Genomic DNA, 11,282 nt, shown 5'->3' with positions numbered 1-11,282 from the left:
GTAGTCAGAAACAATGACACTGCGAAATAGCATTTGAGAAAAGTCTTGAAAGAGGTGGGGGAGTGACCCATGCAAATGTAGTTGTGAGAAGAGCATTCCAGGGAGTAGGAACAACGCATACAGGCCCCACAGTGTGAGGATGCTGGTGCCTCCCAGTAACACGAAAGAGACCAGTGAGGCTTGGGGGACAGACTTTGCCTATAAGAGCCACAGCAAAATGAAACAAGGTTGTCAAGAGGCCTGGCTTTTGTCAGTCTAAATTTTTAGGGTACCAGCCACTGAATCTAAGATGGGTAGAAGAAAAAGAAAAAAATACCCTTTTTATGGGTCATATTTCTATAGTGATTGGGTCCTCCAGCACAAAATGGGTTGAGCGCTTGCCTCTAATCCTGACTCTGTTAGTAGCTCACTTTCTCACCTTGGGCCAAGCCACGTCATCTTCCCGGATCTCATTCTGTTTCTTTTATAAAAGTAAAGTGCCTTCACCAGATTATCTGAGGTTCGTTTCAGATTCAACATTCTATGATTCTTTGTGTCTATTATCTGATGGAGCAAACAGCTCACTCTTCAAATGTAATTGAGAATAATTGTAAAAATGTCACACAAAAGATGGTCAAAACGACTTTCTAAATGTGTTTGGGAACCATTTTAATTTAGAAATGAAGGCAGAATTATTTTAAGGCATTATTAGTATATAAATTACAGATATTTCTAAAGGTCCAAATATTTGAGCATCAGAAATAATTGTTTACAAGTAAGATAATATCAAGTGAGATAGTATATTTTTGTAAGTTTGAATGAATTGCAACGTTTTCTTCCCTCAGGAGAAGAGTCTTCTATTGGTCTTTATAGCTTGGTTATAAACCATATAAGAAACGTCAATTAAAACCAAAGGTATGCCTCAGTAAAAGTTACAGAAAATATCATACCAAATAAGTTGATCGTTGACAGATTCCCAAGTCTGCATTATCCATCCATTTATTTCAATAACATTTATTTTTAAATTAATCCAAGATTTAAATTTGTTGAGCATGAAGCATTTATTCTATGGCCCAAATCACCCTTCAATGAGTCATTTCAAATAGTCATTCAAAATAAAGCCATTCAAATAGTCATTTCAAAAAAGTCCTCTCAAAGGGTCTTATTACAAATTTTCTGGAAAACTGAGATTCTTATATAAATTATTCTCATAGGTTGACTGTTCAAAAGCTGTTAATTATTTCATTCACTCAGTAGACATGTAAAGAGCCTATTATGTGCTAGGCACTACTTTGCTTCTTGGAGACAGAGCTATAAAAATAGTTCCTCAGCCTATAGAACTTTGCTTTTAGTTTATTCATGTTTATCTTTTACGTGTGAAATGGAATAACTTAGAAGAAACTAGGGTGCAATATTGAGTATTTAGAGATATAATTCTTAAACAAATGTTGCTGCCTCATGTTTAAATTCAATTATTAAATATTGCTTGCAATTTTTTTAGTTTTTAACCCTTAGTGCTGCCTGGCACTGATAAGTAAGCTGGAATTTGTAACAGCTTTTCATAGATGAAGGATTTTTCAACTAGAACAAAAAAGCGTACTTGTTTGTTTCAATAAATATAGGTACAATGATTTGGAGTGAAGAAATTGTTTTTAGGATCAGAAGTTTAAGCTCTAGCTCTGTCACGTACTGTGGACTCAAGCAAGTTGCTTAACTTTTCTGAGCTGAGGCCTCATACATGAAATGGAGCCTAGGAATGGGTGCCTCTCAAGGTTAAATCTGCAGTAATATGAAATAGCCTATTATTCTAAACTCTAAAAGCATATCATATTATGCAAAAGTGAAACACTAATTTTTATTTAAAACCATAACAACTAAATTTATTGTAGACCTATAATACACACCCATTAAAAAGAATAAAAATATAAATAGCATTTAAATAACTTAAATTTTATTACATCACTTCATTTATTGAATATGCCAGATAAGTCCTAAAAATGTATCAATGCATTTCTATTTTTTTAACTTAGATCAGAATAGCACACTCAAAACAGTGTGACAGAAAAGAAAATATGTTTACCTCTGCTGATCTAAAAAAAGACGAGCAAGTATAATTCCTTTTAAAATGAGAGTTTTGTGCACCCAAATAGCACACACACATGACCTAAGAGAACATTTTTCTCATCTCCAGTATCATATCACCCTTCAGAGATTTACTAAAGGTGTAAAAAATATCCCACAGGTACTATTGATTAACTCTCCAGGATTTGTTAGACTCAATGAGATAATAAGATAAGGTACCCACTGAGAGAATTTAGAATCTCAGTAGAGAATGGAAAATGAACAGCACCAACCAAAAGTATATCCCTACAGATAAGTTAAAATGGTCTTTTAACCTTTCACAATCAATTTAAAGACTCCAATGAGCAAAATATAAATAATGGCAATGCTCTGTCTGGAATGAAGCATAGGTTATATACTAAGTGCCTATCACTCATCTCAAGCAGAACAAGCCATCATTTTCAGCCAAATGTCAGCCTCATATTTTACTCTCTATGTCTCCAAGAATGTCCTAGTTCTAGAGCCTTGCTAAGAAGATGTTATATTTTAAAATATATACCTAAATATTTGCAGGGTAACATTTTATCCTTATTCACTTAGCATTTGTCATAAATGTTTTAAGGCTCCAAGATGATATCACAGAAACTAATGCTTGGAAAAGAAAAAAAAATCTAAGTGTGGTGATGTACATTATCAACTAGCATTTCTTACTATAAAATAATCTGGGTAGCTCAGGAAGCTGAGGCAGGAGGATTGTGTGAGCCCAGAAGTTCAAAGCTACAGTGAGCTATGATCCTGCAACTGCACTGAAGCCTGGGCAACAGAGCAAGACCCTCTCATTTTGTGCCTAATCCTGTGATCCACATTTTACAAATTACTTATTTAATTTTCATGTTTGCTTGATGACGTACTAGACATAGGCTTTGTGGACCCAAGGACTGGAGCAGGAAATAGACTTAAAAAAATCAACATTTGTATGATATTCAGAAATTGAATAAAGAAAATTTCTTTTAAATCATACAAACATAAATGATTGTTTTATATTATATCACCATTTAAATAAATGATTCAAGTTGTAACAGTTTCTTTTGTAAACTAAATGCACTTGCAATCATATATTAGCATGTGATTTGTGTCCCACATAAATTCCCCTAAAGCTGTTCCCTTCTTCTATGCAATAGCAATTGAATGGTCTATGGAGAAAATTTAATAGCTGTGCTGCACTTGGTACACCACTTGTCTCATGCAGCTTCCCACCAATTTTGAGTAAGGAAAAGAACAAAATTAGAACTAAACTGTTATGCCATTGACAAAATAATAAGTAGGAACCCAATAAAATATAGTGAAAGAATAAAGGCATGAGGAACCCATTACTGAAGACATTGATTTCACCCCCCCATAAACCTAGTTTAATATTCCAAAAAGTAAATACAGATCAGAAAAGTGAGGTAAAAACTACATGCACAAAAGGGATGAGTAATTAAAGAAAGTCTTAATATTAAGTTTAATAATACAGACTCATTCAAACTCCTTTTCAAATAGAAGCTCAACAGATATCATGTCCTAAAACACAACGGTAAATAAATGTGTCAATTCGCTGTAGTGAATTCGCTCCTTTAGAACCAAAGCCCTAGTTTCCCCGAGTGCTGGGAGTGATGCCTGGCTCACAGCAGTGTCCTTCCCCAATAACTGCTTTCCGCAGAAAGGAGTGATCTGTCTCCACTGGTCCAGGAGTGGAAGACTATAAAGGCTAAGCCCTCTTGACTCAATCTAGGAAAATTCTGAAGGGCCATACCAACTCCAGAGCTCCCCCTGCGGATCAGCTAAGTCCTGTTTCAACTCTATCGCTCTTCACCTTCTCTCTCTGCCCAATTCTGTATTCTTCACTCTCTTCCTGGTGTTGCTCTGAAGAGCTCCACCTGATAAAACAGATGCATGCAAATATAAAATCTCAGAGTTGGCCTCTGGACCTTGGCATTGGTCTCCTTTCTAATTAATAATATTTTGAAACTGCACACACTGTAACAGGAAATTGAAAAATCTATGCCTGTTCTCATTATTTTGCCATCATTTTATTAAAATATTTTTCCTATTTGTCTCAAAAATCCTTATAATGCTTTCCTCTTTTTCCTCTATTACATCCTTGATCAAATTCTGATCATATCAAGAATGGAGGACACTGGCTTTTTCTTTTCTAGATGATAAAAATCATAATTTAATAAGGACAAAGAAATTTGAAAGGTCATTGAATTCAGTTTTAGTTATAGTTTTTAAAAACCAATGGACTATGAACATTTTATTTAGTCCTCCAAATTAGCATTAGTCATTGCTATTCAAAAATGCCCTTGTCTGATAGTTCAGATTTATATTTGCAGAAATTGGGCTACTATGAAAATTAAGTTTAAAAGACATAAACCAGAAGTTATATGCAGAACACTGCTATATTTCTATTAGGGGCAATGTATATTTTTTAAAAAACATAAATAAACCCAATGTAGTGATTCCTGAAAGACCTAAACACAGAGCTACCATTTGACCCAGCAATCTCATTACTAGGTATACACCCAAAAGAATAGAAGTCATTCTGTTATAAAGACATGGGCATGAATATGTTCATTGCAACACTATTTACAATAGCAAAGGCATGGAATCGACCTAAGTGACCATGAGTGATAGACCGGATAAAGAAAATGTGATACATGTACACCATGAAATACTATACAGCCATTAAAAAGTACAAGGTAATGTGTTTTGCGAAGACATGGATGGAGCTGGAGGCCATTTACCTTAGCAAACGATCACAGGAACAGAAAACCAAATACCACATGTTCTCACTTGCAAGTGGGAGCTAAATGATGAGAACACATGGATGCATGGAAGGGAACAACACACGCTGGGGACTATCGGAGGTCAGAGGCTGGGACGGGGGGAGGATCAGGAAAAATAGCTAATGGGGACTAGGCTTAATATCTGGGTGACGAAATAATCTGTACAACACCCCTGTGACACAAGTTCACCTGTGTAACAACCCTGCACATGTATCCCCGAACTTAAAAGTTAAAAAAAAAAAGTTTGACAGGAAAAATAAAAAAGTTAATGGCTAAATATATATAATACTTAAAAGCAGAGTAAATAAAGGTCTAGAAAATCCCTCCAAAACCCGTAAATCTATTAATTTTAAAATGATTTATTATTTACTGACACTTTATATCTACTATATATCATACTGGGTACTTTTTATATACCTTTGCTAGACCTCTCAACTGATATATATTTATATGCTATGTATTTATCAGTATTATACAAGGAAAAATAAGTGAGGTTCATGACTATTAAGTAACAAGGCAAGACTACATGTTTAATTAGTGGTAGTCTTGAAGCTCATTGGCCAAAGGCTGCCAGGGATTCATCTGTAGTCATACAATGTCAAATTTACTGAGCTTGCTGCAGCAAGGAAGAACACTCCACTGGCAAGTTTTAGGAGCTTCTGAATCTGAGGAAGTCAGGACAGGCTTTTTAAATAGGGTCTTGGGGCTTGGCTTAAGTGGCTTTAAGAAGGGTTGTGCAAAACAGAGTGGATTAAAAATGATAAACTGAGATAAGCAAGGGATATTTGCTGATCTCAGCTTATAAGCAGAATCTATTCACCGCCTTCTGCACACTTTACCTGTAAGGGAACTGAGGATGTTTGAAAGGCCGCATTCACTAAACATCGCCCATCCTGAACCCTTCCGGTACCTTTTGCTGAAAATATATTATTTGACCTCATCATAGAAAAATGTAGCTTGGAAACAATTTAGAGTGCTCACGTTCACCAGTTCTCAAAATAATAAACTTTAGTTATGATGTAGATAGCTGGAACTAGCAGAAACTTCTGACAAAGATATATGTTTAGACAGGACATGAGCTCTGCATTTAATTTTTCTAGGTCATGTAATCAGTATATATACACCTTTTTTTAATTTAAGAAAAATTATTTGAATTTTATGTACATAGCTTACACCAAACTCAAGTTTGAAAATAAGTTGGATTCTTAAATGGGACTTTGTTTTTAAAGAAGATTTTTTTTCCTTGGAATATTATTTACTTAAATAGATTTCCGAAGCAAGAATTTCATTATTATCAATTTGCACATTTAAACAAAATAATATATCTAAGATTACTAATTAAACTAATAGTGAAATACATGTGTTCTTTTTTCAATCAACAATTCATGAACAAGGGCATAAATTTCAATGTCTGACATCCTGAAAATCATAAATTAAGACCTGCTGGTTTGTAAACATGTGACCAAGTAAAATCATCATTGTAAACTGTATAATTGGCAGTGAATTACAACTAGAATAATTTTTGTAAAGTTTAAATATCAGCACTGGCTTTACTTTTAATAAAACTGTTTTATAAATTATCTTTATTATTTGGACAGATTAAAATATTTAATCTAACTATACCTGAAATTATTTCCTATTTTCATAACTATTATTTTATGAGATTTATAACTTTATTCACTTGATAAGCATTAATTGCACTTTGACTCTTGTCAGACCGTTATAGGGTTATAATAATGCACGAGACCAACTCCATCCCCGTTGTTCTGAAACTTACATTTTTTCTGAATGATGCAAACAAAAAAAAAAGCAAAATAGCTAAATATAATATAACATAGGAATTAGTGTCATAAAAAGTTAAGTCAGAGAAAAAGACACAGAATAAAGGGTAGAGTGGGCAGGGATACTCTTTCAGGTCACTTGGTCTTTTTCTATGTAGGTGCCATTTGCAGATGGTAATAAACTGAGAGTGAAGCATGCATGACTCTGCATCAAACGATCTCTCCTTCCCTGACTAGATTGCTGAACTGTTTTATGGTACTAATTAATATCTCATTATATATGTACCTATTTTATTATCTGCTCCCTTGGAATGTGAGCTTAAGGATGACAGAAGTTAAATCAGTCTTATTCATCATTATATCTTCAAAGAGAGTACTATAAATATATCTAGTTTTACAGATGAGGCAGCAAAGGCCCTTTAACAATCAAGTGCCTTAACCAAAATATCACACAACCTAATAAATAAGATGAGAAGTTAGGAAGAAGAACAGAAAGTATGTTAAGTGCTCATATGTGCCAGATATCATGGCAAGTACTTAATATTATTAATCCTCAAAGCAAGTGTAGCAAGCTGAGTAATGACCCCCTAAATATCAACATCTCAATCCTTACAAACTGTGACTGCCACCATATAAGTAAAATGTGTACCATATAGGTAAAATGTGCAGATGTGATTTAGCTAAGCATCTGGAGATAAGGAGACTGTTCTGGATTGCCCACGTAGGCCTGGTGTAGTCACAGCAATTTGATAAGAGGGAGGCAGGAGAGCAGAAAGGAAGTGACTCTGGAAGCAAGAAATGGGCATGATGGGAGGAAGAAGCAGGAGCCAGTGAAGACAGGTGGCCTCTAGAAGCTAGAGAAGGCAAGGAGATGGATAACCGACTAGAGTCTCTAGAAGGAAAAAGCCCTGTCAACACCTTGACTGTAGCCCAGTGGAAATGATTTTTGACTTCTGGCCTGTAGAAATATAAGATGATTCATTTTAATTTTGTGTTGTCATAAGCCACCAAGTTTGTGGTAATTTGTTATAGCAGGCAAAAGAAATTAATACAGCAGCCCAGATGGGGAACTCGGGTAAAGGTTAAATAATTTGTCCAACATTACAATACCTCTGTAGCAGAAAGTTAATGTTATTTTTCTGTATTCTCAGCCAAAGACTCAAGGCTGATAATACTAGGCAGAAATTGCCCCCATATTTTAGAGTGTCAAGTAGTTACAAGTAACCCTTATAGTATTTAATCAAAGATTGCAGGGTAAGTCTTTTGACCCTCATACCCACAATCCATCCAGACTAAGTAAGGCCAGGTCTAGAGGGGTTTATGTATAGAGGGAATTCATTTGGGTTGTTGGCTTGTCAGACCAGAGGAGAGTAATGCGGAATGGAAGCTTTTTCTCTCCCAGGGCAATGTAACCTTAGAAAAGCATGCAGAGAGACTGGCAGTGGTTTTAAAAGATGTAGACTGTTTCTCACTCCATGGTTGAATGTTTATGAGTAACAGATTCTCAGTCTCATCTTGGGGCATTTCTTGGAGGAGAACACTAGACAGTGCTTAACCGAGTCCTCTAAAGGGTGGATGCATTTATGCATATGAAAGCTTAGGCCTCTTTACTGCATGGAATCTTCTATGGGTGAGAATGTGGCTTGAGCAGCCCACTACTTCACAGGAACGTGTAGGGAAAAGAATAAAGGGACTTGCACTTCCACCATTGGAGCTGGCAAAGGTGCATGGGCCAATAGAGGCAGAATAACATAGCCCAGCTTAAGTCTTTTTGAATGTACCCTAAGAAAGAGGGAAGCCTACCAAAAGGAGAGTCTCCAGGGCCTGACACCCATGTGACAATAGTGTGCATTGTAGAGGTCCCTACAAGAACTCTTTAAATATACACATACATACCTTACATAAGCAATCATATATGAATGCTGCCAGGCAACAAAAACAAAGGCCTAACTATAAAAATAGGGGGAAGGAAGACATTTGTATCTCTTCCACCAACTCTCCTTTCTCACCTCATTCTAGAAGGAGGTAGAAAAAGAAAGAAAAGGATGATGGAAAGTGAAAAAAAATGTCAACATGCCTTTTGTCACTAAAGCCTTTGAGCCACGGATCAATCTTGAGTTGTGCAGAAGAGAGAAACTTTGAATGGAATTAGAGTTTGGAGCTCTGATTTAGATTGGAAAGAACATCTGAATAACAGAGAGTGAGTCATAATGATTGAAAAGAAAATAGAAGTGATTTGAAAGTTATGGGATGTTCATAATGTGCTATCAGGGGGTGGAAAGATTTTGAAGAGTTCATGAAAAATAAAGGGGCTTCTTGAAAACATTTTTAAGTTTAGCTCACTCAATAACCAGTTAACCTTGTAAGGTATGGAATGGAGAAGCTGGGGCTTGAGAACAGACCTCTAGTATTTTTGTCAAGTTTTCTACACCATAATTGGTTTCTACTCCTCCTAGAAATCATCTTAATATTAAAATATAATCTCTTATGGATTTTACTTCCAGTGAATGTGGCTTTCTAATACATTGTACAATGTACTGATTTTAGTAGTCATCCATCACTTCTCTTCCTGCCTTAAAGAAACCATATGAACTTTACACTTCCTCAGTAGGATGTTTCTCTTTTTCTTACTAATTTATCCTTTCATTTTCAGGTTTGCCTAACTTACCACACTTTGTTCTTCCTTGGAAATTTGCCCATTTTTTATATGGTAGCCAAGAAGCAGAGAGATAAAATTATAAGGAATTAAAAGATTTGTTTCCAGGAAAAAAAAGATTAGGTTACCTTTATTAACCTGGGGACAATTTCAGTGTAACCTTTAGGATTTATGATTAAAATGAAAAGAATGAAGAAAATAAAACAAAAATAAACAAGAAAACAAAAAACTGGGGAACATTATTTTGTCTAAGTGGTTTCTTGAATAATTCAAGGTTTCTTGAATATCAACCAATCAAGAGACTGTCAATTTGAATAACTCAATTCTGCTAGTAGAAAACAAATAAATAAAAATGAGAGAGAAAAAAACTGTGTTCAGTTATTAAACAGCCTAATTACATTTATGAGATAATTAATTAAGCCCCTCTTGAGACAAATTAAAGCACAAAACATTAGTAAAGCTGCCAAGCTTGTCCAACCCAGGGCCCGTGGGCCGCATGCAGCCCAGGACAGCTTTGCATGCAGCCCAACACTAATTTGTAAACTTTCTCAAAACATTATGAGATTTATGCATGGACCTTTTTCTTTTTTTAAGCTCATCAGATATTGTTAGTGTTAGTGTATTTCATATGATGTGGCCCAAGACAATTCTTCCTCCGATGTGGCCCAAGGAAGCAAAAGATTGTACACCCCTGTCAATTATACAAATTTTCTTTGGAAGAGTGAAAGCTCTCTTCTTTGTCCCTACTGCTTGAAAATTGCTAAGACTCAACGTTTCTCAATTTTCTGTTTCATACCATGAAGCTTAACACTGTGGTATTTAAACTGACATATATTAAGTATAAGCCTGGCTGGCTCCTTCTATTCTACTTAAACATTGTAAAATATATGTGTCTATCAAAAACGTTTCAGCCTACTATGTATGTGTTATTACAGTATTTAATGGTCGTATTCTTTCCCTTCTTACAAAACAAGCAGTTAGTTATAGAGTTACAAATTGTCAAATCTAGTTGGCATATTAGCGCTTGTCTAGATTATACTCCCCTCATGGTGGAAGTCGGTTGTCCAAGATTTCTCACCTAATCACTTGTAGAACTTGAATCAGTGAGCAATTCCACTGAGTGTTAACTCCTATCCAGTTCATCCACCCTCTCTGAATAGCATTTTTTCTTTATAAGCTCCAAACAGCACATATATTTGCCATCCCCACCCAAATAATACAAGATAAATTGTGGGACAAAATATTATTTGCTATTTCCTATTTTCAAAATGCAAAACCATGTTGTTTCGTGAAGTGCCTTTTCTCCTCTTTTTTTGCCTCCTCATTTCTGTGGCTCTAATCCTTAATACTTTTAATTATTCATGCATTTGAACAACTTTGAAGTGGAAACTGCTACCTGGGACCTGGGGAATCAGTTTTAAGAGAACAGCACAAAAAGTAGGAAGATGACAAACCGGAGAACTTGGATACAGTAGTTTGACCCATTTTCCAGTCACTCAATGTTACCTTATAAGGGTTTGCTCTATTTTATGCCAAATTAAGTGCGCATGACAGCATAAAAATAAAATAATTCTCATCAAGTTTCCATAATCATTTCCGAATGAGATAGGGAAGACTAAAGCACTTTAACAATAGACTCAAAATGTAATGGCTCAAAAAAATAGACATTTGTTTCATTCTATGCCATAGTCTAAGGCAGTGCTCCCCAAAGTAGGATCCCTGTAGCCATAACCTGGGAGCTGTTAGAAATAAAAATTCTTCAGCTCCACCCTCTATCTGTTGAGTCAGAAACTGATACTGAAGGCCAACAATCTGTGTTTAAACAAACCTTCCTGGGTGATTCTGATGTAAATCAAAGTTTGAAGTTCACAGAGCAATCAATCCAAAAAAATGTGTGTGCACAAGGATGAGAAGGAGGTTGTCTCTACTCCATAGTCATTCAAAGACCCAAGCTGACTGAATCTCTGTCATCTTCAA

This window comes from Gorilla gorilla, chromosome 6, assembly GCF_029281585.2.
Source record: "Gorilla gorilla gorilla isolate KB3781 chromosome 6, NHGRI_mGorGor1-v2.1_pri, whole genome shotgun sequence".
NCBI classification, from domain to species: Eukaryota; Metazoa; Chordata; class Mammalia; order Primates; family Hominidae; genus Gorilla; species Gorilla gorilla.
This window is presented reverse-complemented; position numbering follows the sequence as displayed.